The following is a 13,702-nucleotide window of genomic DNA, read 5'->3' as shown; positions in this document are numbered from 1 at the left end:
GTCTACTGTGGGACATGATTTCTTCCCTTTGGAGAGCATCATTAGGTCATGGCTTCCTACCAAGGAGCCTCTCTTCTGCCTCCCCAGGGTTATTGTACAACAGTGTTTAATGAGTTCTGGACCTCTCTCTGATACTAACTAGCTATGTGGGCTTTGGAAAATCATTTAACCACCTTGGGCCCCAGTCTCCTCATCTGTAAAATGGAATACTATCTTAAAAATCTTGATGCAGGGGGTTGGACTAGATGACATCCTGAGCTCTTCCAAACCTAAGTTATTATCTTATAAGCTCTTTGAAAACAGAGACTACATGGGATTCATGTCTGTGTTTTTCCCAATCTCATTCCCATTGATTGATTCTGAGTTTGGGACACAAACTGGGCAATCTATTCTGCTGTATCTCTCCTGCCGGCCACAAGGGGGCCAGCTTCATGCTGATTAAAGACCAATCTCCCGTCATCTCTCAGCTGGACTTGGAAAGGAATGAATCCTTTTAAGAACCAAGTCCTTTTGGCCCTTTTGGAGAGTCCCTGAAGGTGCCCCTTGAGGAGTTCACTGGAGGAAAGAGGTGCAGCATAATGATGAAACTAGCTTTGGTTTTGGAGTTAGAAGCCTTGAGTTTAATTTTTTTTTTAAATCTGCTACTTATTGCCATTGTGATTGTGGGTCTTGGTTTCCCAGTCTTTAAAATGGGATTATTAAAACTTCACACTCCTTATGATCCAAGGGCCAAATCTGCGAAATTCCCCTCTCTCTACAAGGCACTGTGGAGGGTTTCTGCATGATACCCAGCTGAGGTGCTTAAAGAAGAATATTCCAGAAAGACTGTCTAGCACCCTAATACATGTTTCCAGAAATGGTTTCTAGAGTCCATTGTATTAGAACCTCAGGGCATCTAGCACTGAGTAATTTTTAAGTGTTTCCACAAAGGAATGAGTCCTGAGCTGGGTTTGTGAACCAGGCCAATTCCCATCAAACCAACTAACTAACTGGATCGTTTGGGATCAGGCAAAACACTCAGATTCTCCCGGAGCATGTCCTCTGAGATGGATCTCCAATAACAACAGACGATGGGATCAGAGGGAAAGAATCTTACGGGAGACTAATGCCTGTCCATCTGTGTTCCTAAGACTTTCTGCTAAGGATATGTGGTAATATGGATGAAGAAGCCTTTATCCTGGAAGTGCTAGTGGAAGGATAAAATTAATATTCATCTTCATATCTCCAGTGCTTTGTATGTACTAACTACTCAATAGATATTGAACTAATAACTGGATAATTTACACATGTACAGATGTGTGTGTGTGTGTGTGTGTGTGTGTGTGTGTGTGAAGCAACATGCTTTACTGGAATACCCACTGGAGTGAAAAGACCTGAGTTTGAATCCTGGCTCCAACTAGATATATGACTTTGGGCAAATAATTTAATTTCTCCTGGGCATCAAGAAATCACCATTTCCCCATGGAGAAGCATCACATACAATGGAAAGAAAATTGGACTTGGAGTTAGAAGAGTCCTACATCTGATACTTGCTCTCTGTGTGATCATAGGCAAATTCTCTGTTCCCCCACTTGTAAAATAGGGATAGAAATATGTATTAGCTCCTTCTTTGGGCAGCTAGGTGGTCTGGTGGGTGGAATGCCATACCTGGCATTGGAAGACTCATCTTCCTGAGTACAAATCTGGCCTCAGACCCTTTCTAGCTGTGTGACTCTGAGGAGGTCATATCATCTTTGCCTTAGTTTCCTCATCTGTAAAATGAGTTGAAGGAAATGTCAAACCACTTCACTATCTCTGCCAAGAAAATTCCAAACAGGACCATGAAGAGTTGACTACAGTTGAAAAACAATTGAATAACAAATCTCCTTAAAGTTGTCATAAGAATAAGTGAGATTTTATTGATTGTGAAGTGTACCTTAAAGCTCTATACATAGAAGTTGTCCAAAAGTGAAGCTGTATTGGACACCATGTTGTTGTTCAATGGTTTTTAAGTTGTGTCTGATTCTTCATGACCCCATGTGGAATTTTCATGGCAAAAACACTGGAGTGGTTTATCATTTATTCCTCCAATTCATTTTATAGATGAGAAAATTAAGGATGGGACTTGCCCAGTCACATTGCTAGTAAGTGTCTGAGACTGGATTTTTAACTCATAAAGATGAGTCTTCCTTACTGCAGGCCAGGGATTCTATCCACTGTGCTACCCAACTGACCACACACTGCATAAATGACAGTAATGACAGGATAATAACGCTTGTATTAACAAACTTAGGAGAAAAGTGCTTTTGTAAATCTTGATGACTCTCACTTAAAATCTATTAAATCACAGTAATGAAGTAGGCCATGTAAAGTAATCATCAGTCAGGAAGACCCTCTTCTACTCACCCAATTTATCACACAAAGACATTAAATCCAATGACTTTTTTTTTTTTTTTTGTTAGCGCTTTAAATTTTTTTTTTTCCTGAGGCAATTGGGGACTTGCCCAGAGTCACACAGCTAGGAAGTGCTAATTGTCTGAGGTCACATTTGAACTTAGGTCCTCCTGACTTCTGGGCTGGTGCTAGCACTTTAAAAAAAATCTTTTTTATTATAGTTTTTTATTTACAAAATATCTGCATGGGTAATTTTTCAACATTGATGCTTGCAAAACCTTCTGTGCTAACTTTTTCCCTCCTTCCTCCCACTCCTTCCCCTTGATGGCAGGTAGACCAATACATGTTAAATATGTTAATGTTAAATACAATATATGTATGCATATTTATACAGTTATCTTGCTGCACAAGAAAAATCGGATTTAGAAAGAAGGTAAAAATAACTTGAGAAGGAAAACAAAAATGCAAGAGGACAAAAACAGAAAGAGTGGAAATGCTATGTTGTGGTCCACACTCATTTCTCACAGTTCTTTCACTGGGTATAGCTGGTTCTCTTCATTACTGAATAACTGGAACTATTTGGATCCTCTCAATGTTGAAGACAGACACATCCATCAGAAATAATCATCTTATAGTTTTGTTGTTGAAGTATATAATGATCTCCTGGTTCTGCTCATTTCACTCAGCATCAGTTCATATAAATCTCTCCAAGCCTCTCTGACATCATCCTGCTGGTCATTTCTTACAGAACAATAATATTCTATAACATTCATATACCATAACTTATTCAGCCATTCCCCAGCTGATGGGCATCCACTCAGTTTCCAGTTTCTGGCCACTACAAAGAGACCTGCCACAAACATTTTTATAAATGTGGGTCTCTTTCCCTCCTTTAGTATCTCTTTGGGGTAAAGGCCCAGTAGAAACACTGCTGGATCAAAGGGTATGCACAGTTTGATAGCCCTTTGAGCATAGTTCCAAATTAGCACTTTAAATTTTAAAAGTGCTTTTGTCATAATAATTCTGTGAGACAAATGATAGTGTTATTTATGGTCCTTTCTGTCTAGAGATCCTCATCTCGTCTAGAGATTTGTTGCTAGATTTGAACCCAGGCCTCCTGCCTGATTCCAAGTCTAAGCATTCTTTCCATAGCATCATACTAACATGGTCTGGACTTCAGACTAGTCCTAGCAATAAAACTGCTACACAATTAGCTGTGATTTTTAAAAAGATGTTAGGAAACCATTACAGGCTATTACTGTGGTGTGAACTATAAGGGTCGTAAGGTTTGAAGGAGGCAGAGGGAAATTCATAATGTATTTTAGATGCATCCTTCAGGAGCTGCTGCCATATCAGAAACATTTTCATTGGGAGCAAGGGGTAGTGAAGTAGCATATACTGGAAATGTCTGAACGTTTCTCTTTTGATGCTGAAAATGGTTTATGGAGAGCATTAAGGGGTAGTAAGGAAATGAGTGAACGAGGCAAGTAGGATAGAGTACTTTCTAAGGAAAGAGTCGGACAGAAAAGGAAGGTTCAGGTAGATAAGTTCAGCTATGATTTCTGCCCCTATCAAGAGAGGAAGCTGGCCAGTAAAAATGGTGTCAGTTTCCTGTAAATTACCCAACTTGGGAAAAGGCTCAGCTGCCCCATCCTGCTTATAACCCTGTTCCTTATCCTGTTAAAAATGTTGTAAATAACTTAATTCCATGAACCCCTGAATAAGACTAGTCCTCTTCTAGGGAGGGGCAGCCCTCCATGCATTAAAGTGACCCAGCAATGTTTCATTTCCTCCTCTCTTGTCCCAACATGTGCATCCTAAGTCTTCCCATATTATCCTGAGAGCAGAAGGTCCAGGCACCAAGAGTAAGGCTTCCAGCAAGTATTAGTATTTCTTCACTCTAAAGCCCAGAATATCCGATTCCCCTTAAAAGAGTTTCAGTAAAGCTCAGTGGAGGTCTGAGAGTCGGGAGATTTTGCTTCAAGTTCTACCTGATATTAACTTATTGTATGATTTGGGCCCAATCATTTAACCACATTAGGCCTCAATTTCCTCGCTTGAAAAATGGAGGTCAGTCCTTATGGCTCCTTCTAGCCCTAACATTCTGTGTTAATAATAATTCATATTTCTGTTTCTGGAGGTTTTCAAAGCACTTTCCCCTGATCTAGGCTGTGTAAATATCATTAAGGTCCCTTGTTGGAGAAGAAACTGAGGTGCTGATTTGCCCAGGGTCACACAGTTAGTAAATTGCGGGGCCAAGGTTTGAACTTTTGACCCTTTGGTGCCATATCCCGCTCTTTGTACTATAACATATTGTTTAAAATTCTCTCCACCACAAACATTTTGTGATAATAAAAATTGTACCTCAAGGCAATATACAGTTTACAAAGCATTTTTTCCACAATGGCCTTGTGACATAGGGAATACTAGTCTTCAGCTTGTTCTTAACGTCTCTCTCAGCCTCAGTTTCCCCTTATGTAAATCACGAGTTTGGACCAAATTATCTCAATGGTCTTTTAACCCCTGGGAACGACTGAGTGGGTGAGTGGGGTGTAATTTTAAAGCCTCTAGGTCCTGGATTTAGAAAAATAGCCTTCTCACTGAGGGAACTTTCTTTTCTTTAGAACGTTCTACTTTCAAAGTTGCCTACTGCCAAAATGTGTCAGAGCCCAGCTTCTGGGTTAAGTGAAAGCAGGTCATCGGCTCCTGGGGATGAAGAAAGGGATTCTATTTCTAGTGTCACTCACCCTGATTTGGACACCTAGTGAAAGCCAGGGTTTGAAAATACTAAGGATAAATAGAGGGGCGCGGAGGGAGAGCTGTGAGAACGGTGGGTTCTCTCTGACTAGCAGCCACGAGAGGGAAAAAGGAGGATGTCGATAATTTTCCCAGAAGAGACAAGGAAACCCTCCCACCTCCTGTGTCAACAAAACATGAGTTCTCAGAACTGGGAGGAACCTCGGAGTGTGAGACTCTCGTTTTTCCAGCTGGGGAAACCGAGGCCAGGAGATGAAGACAACAGAAGAGGGGAAGGAAAGAAGGTAGTGGCGAGGGGAGTGGGAGTGGGGGGGGCGGGGAATCGAGGATGGGAAGAAGAGGGGAAGCGAGGGAAAGAAAAGAAAGCAGAGGGCAGTGATTTTGAGTCAAAAGATGGGGCGTTCTGTTTACCCCTTTGGCTACCTGTTTGATCTTGAACCCATTTTCTCTTCTGTAAAATAAGGGGATGGCTAGAAACCCACCTGAGGTCCCGTCCAAGGCTGAATCCTGTTATTTTGCAGGTTGAGGAGGCCCGTTAATGGGCCTTCTCCACCCGCATCTCTAAGTGCCCTCTCCGGGAGGACGAGACTTTCCGGACACCACTGATTCTATGAAGGGCGGGCAGGAAAGGATGCGTCTCCTCGATTGGTGGAGACGGCTCACTCCCCGCCTTCCTGGGGCCGTTCCCTCTGTCCCATTGGTCAGGCCTCTAGAATTATGCTAAAATTGAGCCAAGCCCCCCGCCCCGAGCAGCTGCGACTCCGAGATTGGAGACTATTGTTTGCAGTGTTTAACTCCAGGAAATTGACTAAAGGAGGCGGGGAACAGTTTTGCCCGGAGCTGGGCTGGGTTGCTGGGCTGAGGCTCCCGGGCCGGGATGCGGAGGACCGCGGCATCCCACTCGGTCTGGGAGACTGGCGAAGAGGAATGACGCCCATCCCCACCTGGCATCAGCGTGGCGGTGGCAGCAGCTCAGGTGAGACGGGCAGAAATCACGCCCCAAAGCGCTGGACAGGAACTTTCCGCCGCTCCGGGGAAGCGCGGGCTGCTTTTGCAGCGTGTTCTGTGCCGGGCCCCAGCTCCTCAGGCAAAACGGGGTGGAGAGACTGCGTTTTAGGGTACCCCACCCTGTGAACCAACTCCGTTCTCCCCCGGACTTATCGGAACTCTAAACTTATCGGTACTTCTTTCTCCTTCCCCTCCTCCTCCCACCCCCTCCCCGAGCGTGAGGACTCGGTCCCGGATCAGCATGACCTTGGTTAAATGACTTTAATCTCTGCGAGCCTCAGTTTCTCCGTATGTGAGCCTGGCGATCTTGAAGATTTCTTTCATACCTCATGTTCTTTCTATTCTCTGATCACAATAAACTTGACTTTAGATTCTCAGTTTAACCATCCTATATACCGTCGATCTGCTAGTAACATGGTCACTTGGTCAAGTTTAAGTCTCAGTTTCCTTTTATTAGTAAAATGAGGGATTTAGATAAAATAATCCCTGAAGTTTCTTCGAGCTCTAAAACCTTTGAATTCTCCATTCTAGGTCTGTTTGTATAAGTAAAGGTATAAAGAGCTGAATTAAGTTGTCTCCGAGCACCTTTTCATCTCTAAAGTTATCTTTCCATAATTCTATTAACTTATCTCCCTGGGGAAAACAAGGATTCTTTCTCTTCCTTTCCCGCTCCTCCATTCCCAGAGAAGAGCTATTGAACTATCTGGAAGTATTTACAGGTGGCACAGGCCTGGGACCCCCTCATGGGAAAGGGTCAACTTCTTAAATCCCTGAAGTGTTTCTCTTAAGGTGGGTTTGGTGGAGCAAGGAAACGTCTTTAGTAATTTCCATGCATCCCACTCGCCTGTGAAGGATTTGCCGGAAGCTAAGCAGCATTGTCTGTGATGTGGCTCTATTTGCCAGGTAAGCCCACCTTCCAAGGAAGTTCCTCTGAGGAGGTTTCAGGGATCTGGATCGTTTCTGTGGTTGGTGTCTTGGGGCCTGAGTTGCTGTGGTTACCCCCGGGGAAATGGCGCTCTTGCCTGGGCCCTGGTTTGTGTGGGTCTCACTCACTAGGCAACCAAGGGCACACTGGCTGCGTCTCTGGCAAGAAGCTCTGGGTTGACCTATCTCATGCTTTCCCATGAGCCCAAAGTAATTTCCACCCCTTTCTGGGGTGTGTTTTGTCTGGGGGAGGGATAAGGTAAGAAGATCACAGGGACTTGGTCCAGTTATAAGATGAGCTCATTCAGTGTATTTTTAGTGATGCAACAGAGACAGAAAAAGAGAAATGGATAGAATCTAATAATTGGGGTGGTAGTAAGAATCAAGTCTTTTGAGGAAATAAGCTATAGATGCATAGTAGAAAGAAAACTGGATTTAAGAATTAAGAGATATAAGTTCTAGGTCTGACTCTTTGGAAAGCCTGCGGCTCAGATAGCAAAAGTGACTTGCTCACCTGTAAAATTAGAGTTTGCAATGATAGTTCTCTACGGTTCCTTCCAATGCTAACATTCTAGAATCTCTAGGGGGCTATCAAGGTTTTATTTCAACCTTTTTTGTCCTTCCTCTTTTGAAAAGCCTTTGACAGGTGGGACCCTTTATGTATTTTTATAGCCATCTTAGAGAGTATTTTGGGACATTAAAGGTTAAATGATTTTCCCAGGGTCACATAGCCAGCATTCACAGCATAAGCAGGACTTGAATCCAAGTCTTGTAGACTACAAGATCAGCTCTGTGTCTACTAAGACATACTGCTTCTGAACTTCAGCCTTTTCTAAGCAGGGGGTTTCTTCAGCTCTCCAGGGTTGATGACTAGAGTACCTCAGAAGATGCCAAGTTTTAAGAGTTTCCAGGGAGAGTTGGAAAAGCTGGGAGCAGATGTGTATCATCGTGTCTAGAGGATATTTTGAAAATTGATACTTGCCTTTTAAATTCCTATTTCTCCCACTTGGGGGAAGAAGTATTTTTAAAGCCTTTAGGTTCTGGCATTAGAAAAATAACTTTCCCATTAGGGGAGCTTTCTTTTATTTAAAACATAATACTTCCAGGAACAACCAGACTTAGAATCCAAATCTCTTGATTTCCATGAACTGGGTGATCTTGGGAAAGACATTTAATATTTTGGAGCCTCTGTTTTCTCATCTGTAAAATGGAGAGTAATTGTCCTGCCTTTTCTCTCTCTACTATGAGAATCCTATGAGAATGGATGTCAATCTTTAGTAAAATGTAAAGCATTGTCTTTATACTCATCCCTTATCACTTCCTAAATCTTTATAGGAGCATCAATTTAGATGTGGATGGGACCTCAGAGATTACTTAGTCGCACTTCATTAGTCCCATTTCATATATTTCATTATTACTGAAGTGCAATAATTTTTTTTTTAATTTTTAATTTTTTTATTATAACTTTTTATTGACAGAACCCATGCCTGGGTAATTTTTTTTACAACATTATCCCTTAGTGCAATAACTTTTAAGTGATTTGCCTGAGATCCTCCAGGTGGGAAGTATCACATTTTCTGACTTTACATCTCATTAGATCAAACAGCTTATTTTCTGACTTTACATCTCATTAAGTCAAACAGCTTATTTAAAACTTGTCTTAATGTTTTTTTATTGACTTCTTTCATTTTTACCTATGACTTCCTCTTCCTTTTCCAGCAAGCCATCACTTATAATAAGTGAGTGAGAGGCAGGCAGACAGACAGATGCAGATATAGTGAGATGGAGACAAAGACTGGGGGAAAAGAGAGGTTGAGAGGAGAGATGAGAGACAAAGAGAGAAGAGACAGACATAAAGACAAAGAGAAACAGAGACACAGAGAGATAGACAGAAATATAGAGAAACCAGAGACAGAGAGACAGGGAGTGAAAAATAGACACATACAGAGAGAAACAAAGACAGAGAAACAGAGAGAGTTTAGAAGCTAACCAATACATCCACTAAGTCTGACAACATAAGTTAGCAGTATTCAAACTTTTTGATCTTAAAGGACCACTTTTATACTCTTAAAAATGAGTGAGGAACCCTCCTCCCCAAAGAGTTTTTGTTTAGGTAAGTTTTATCTGTTGATATTTACTATTGGAAATTAAAATGTCTTGATATTATTATTTTTGTATTTAATATTTATATAATATATACATATATATATTATATGATTTAGTATTATTAGTTTTGAATACATGGTCTTCCTAAAAAAAAGGTCTCAGGGATATCCAAGGATTCCTGAACCATACTTTGAAATCCTCTGGTATCAGCAGGGTTTACCAGTCATAGTTCCTCACCTTGGCAGAGGAGAGAAAGAACTGCACTTTCTCATCTCTTCCACTGGGCCAACCTAGGTCATAATAATTATACAGTATTTATTTTCTGTTTATTGTTATTGTTCCTTCTATTTGCACTGTGATAATAATTGTGTTTATTGTTTTGTTGCTTTTCATTGTGCATCTGTTCATCTAAGTGAATCTGTTTACCATGCTTCTCTGAATTTTTCACATTCAAAATTTGTTCCAGAGAAGTACTACTGCATTTGAGTGATTGACTTTTAAATGTATCAGCTTTTTGTCTGATTTCCATAATCCTGGAAACAAGAGAGTGTCCTAAAATGCTTGTAAAATGAATTTCCTCTGTAAAGATATGATTTAGACTTGATGTCTATTGAGGTCCCTTCCAATTCTGGCATCCTCTAAAGAAGGGCTTCTTAAACTTTTTTCATCCAAGAAATTTTATGCGACCCCAGATATATAGGTATATAAAATAGATATACAAATGAAATATTTATTGATAGTAAATCATAATTTCACAACCTCCACATTCAGTTACAAGACTCCATACAGCGTCACATACCACAATTTAAAAAGCTGGTCTCTAAAGCTAGGAATAACCAGTAAGACCACTGATGACATCGAAATCAAAGTAAGTTAGAAATGGAAGTAATTTAGTTATCTGTAAAATGTACAGGATGAGTCAAAATTGGTCCATTGAGAAAGGGAAAAGAGACTGTTTCCAACTCCCAGATCAGGTTCTTAACATGCACTGCCTTGGGTGTGATTTGGGCCTATGAGGGACATAAAGCCAGCCCAGAGGGGTCCATCAAGAAAAATCCTACTTTTGTGAGAAGGAAGATGGTGAGACACATCTAACTCATTTCAGAGGACCCCAGTTTATTCTTCTATCCATTTGATCATCCTTCATTCTGTGGAACTTAGCCCAGCTGGCACCCTAGCATAATCAGTGTTGCAGGAATCCTGCTTATTTGGAGGGACTGGATACTCTTTTTCACAGACATGAGTACTCTTAGGAATTATGGAGCATGGACTTTTTAAACTTGTGAGCAATGGGCAACCCATTCTTGAAAAATTTTGAACAGAGAAGTCACAGGATTATAGTTGTGTCTTAGGGCAATGAACCTGATGGCCTGTGCATGATAGACTGGAGAGGAAGCCACTGCAGACCAGGAGAATATGTGAAAGTCTATTGTAATAGTCCAGGTATGAAGTAATAAAGGCCTGGACTAGGGTGGGGTCAATGGAGTAGGCAAAGTAGGCAAGACGTCCTGGACCAGAGGGTTTATGCTCACCCTGTACCTTTCTCTTACTTCAGGGTGAGTACCATTCTCCATGACAAGTGTCTTTGGCAACCATAAGCCTAGCCTAAGATTCTGTCGCCAAATTGGATGCCCTGGGCTCCCCGGGGGCACAGTCTGATAGCATCTTTAACAGTGTTGCTTAGTGCAGCCACCTGGACTCCTGCCAGAGACCAGCCCAATATTGGGAGATAAAAGAAACTATTCATCAGCACCCAGGACATGTGCAGAAGGAGGGGCTAGGGCACGGAACCAAAGCAAGAATATATCTGGCTGACAGGTCCCTTTGTGTCTAGCACCATGAAGGGAAAGGATAGCTGTTTCTCTGAGGGAAACTTACCCACCGAATGATCAAGCAAATAGAATTAACATGGCTGAATTACCATCTTTTCCTAGAATTGAGAGATGTTGATATATTTCAAATCCTTGCTCCCCTACATGGGATCAAGAAATACCTTGGCTTGATGGACCCAAAGCTGGTCCTATAAGCAGTAGGTGGATCCTTGGCTACCAATGGCTTTCTAGGCGACCTTAGCAAACACTCAACAGAGCCTTTACCCTCTCATTTCACAGAGAAAAGTCTCAATTTTCTCAGAAGTGACTGGATGAACACCTGTTGGGGGTCTCATGGAAAGGATTTCTTTAGTTCAGGTGTGATTTGGATTGAATTCCTTCTGAGGTCCTTTCCAACTCTCAGACCCTATACAGGGGTCCTCAAACTATGGCCTGCAGGCCAGATGCGTCAGCTGAGAACATTTATCCCCTCACTCAGAGCTATGAAGTTTCTTTATTTAAAGGCCCACAAAACAAAGGTTTTGTTTTTACTATAGTCCGGCCCTCCAACAATCTGAGGGACAGTGAACTGGCCCCCTATTTAAAAAATTTGAAACCCCTCTTGAAGGGGTCCTTGAAAGCCAGTGAGACAATCAAGGTCATGGAAGTCAAAGGATGTCAGAACTGGAAGATAACTTAATTCATTTCTAAAATGAACAAGCAGGACAGGATTATCCTTGGAAGAGAAAATAACTTTAGCGTAGTCGTTTATTAAAATAAAATACTGTCCAAATGCAAAGTCCTATATAGAAGAGAAGATTAATTCAGCTTTGGCAAATTAGAATAGTCCTAAAAGAAATTCAGGTTTCTTGTGAAGGAAATTAGAAGTCATAAAAAAAAGAAATCTCTTGTCTATTCTTTCTTGGATGAGATGTCAGAGATTTTTATTTTATCCTTGAGATCTAGAAAGTGGGAAAAAGAGTAGGTTGAAGATGGGGTTGCATTAGTACATTAATGGAAGCAAGATTAATCAATAGAGGAATGGGTGAGACCAATTTTGTGATAAAAATCTTTGAACCTGCCTACAAGGGCATCTTAATTTATTGATCAAAAAAGAATGATTTCTAAAGACAGAGGCCAACAGGCTATGTATCAGAGTCTATGTATGTTTTGGGTTGCAGAAGTAGTTTAGTAGTAGGTCTGAAAAATAGAGAGTCTCAGAGGTTAACTCACTCACCATGGATTTCAGTGGGAATAATTGTCTGGACAGTGATTTGAAGCCAGATCCCTCTTAACTCGGGGCCCAGTGTGTGTCCTTCACTAAATCATGCTACCTGGGATCAGGGTAAACTGATATCAAAGAGAAGCATCTGGCAGAGGCTGAGCATGTTCCCTACCCACACTTATTTCCTAGATGCTAAACTGGTGATTCGGCTGAGGCAAAAAGGAAGTGGGTTAGAGGCCTGAGGAACCCCCTGCAAGAGGAGTCTCTGCACTTTTAGTACTTCAGACAGCCAAGGTAAATGAAACAGCTGGACAAGAACATGGGCGGGGGCTCAGCTTGTAAAGCCAGTTATTTCCCAATAACTAGACATCCTAACTGGTCCTGGCAGTCCTCTGGAAGGCAGCTGTATCCTCAGGCCTAGCAGCCTCCCCCAGCCCCTCCAGACGGTCTCCCGTTCATTCAGAGACTTTGAATGGCTGCGAGGGCTTCACAATTGTAATCCTTGTATCACTAATTGCAGAACGCTGCTTTCTTTAATCACCTCCTCATGGAAATGTCAGGCCATGATATGCCCAGAACACAATAGCCCCAGCAGTGCCCAAGTCACGGGAGGAAAGCTGAAGATCATTAGTGCCAGAGGAAACCCCACTGTTGGGCTGGGGAAGAGGGGGAAAGGACTCTGTTGGGCACTGGTGGACTTACTGCTCCTCTGGCCTTGCTCTGCTGCGTTATACCTGCGTGGCAGGCAGGAGCCAGGCTTTATGGAATAAAGCCATCCCCCATACCCCATCTCCTCACCCGCAATAACAATGACAATTCACATTTCTGCAAAAGGTAAGGTTTGCAGAACATTCCCCCCACACAAACCTTGTGACAGAGGTAGAACAAATATTTCTTTTTCTTCCTTCCTTCCTTCCTTCCTCCCTCCCTTGCCTCCTTCCTTCCTTCCTTTTCTTTCTTCCTTCCTTCTATTTTCTTTCTTCCTTCTTTCCTTCTATTTTCTTTCTTCCTCTCCCTTCCTTCCTTCCTTCTTTTTTCCTTCCTTCTATTTTCTTTCTTCCTTCTTTCCTCCTATTTTCTTTCTCTTCCTTCCTTTTTTCTTTTTTTGTTTCTTTCTTTCTCATCTCCTTCTTTCTCTCTCTTTCTCTTCTCTCTTTCTCTCTTCCTTCCTTCCTTCTTTCCTTTATTTCTTTCCTTTTAAGTAGTATTTTTTGTTTTATTATGTTGTCTCAGCCTACCTACAAGCAATTAATATTTCTCCAATTATTGTCTATTCCGTCTTTATATATGTGAAAAAGTGTTTTGTAACTGTATTGATGTAGTTCCTATATGTCTTGGCAGATAAATTCACAAGTATTTTATACTATCCATAGTTATTTCAAATGGAATTTCTCTTTCTTTCTTTTCCTGAGGTTTTTTTTAAAAAGCTTTTTATTTTTAAAACATATGCATAGTTTTCAGCATTTACCACTGCAAAACCTTGTTCTCCAAATTTTTT

The sequence above is a fragment of the Antechinus flavipes genome, chromosome 2 (assembly GCF_016432865.1).
Source record: "Antechinus flavipes isolate AdamAnt ecotype Samford, QLD, Australia chromosome 2, AdamAnt_v2, whole genome shotgun sequence".
Classification (NCBI taxonomy): Eukaryota; Metazoa; Chordata; class Mammalia; order Dasyuromorphia; family Dasyuridae; genus Antechinus; species Antechinus flavipes.
Note: the sequence above shows the minus strand (reverse complement) of the source record.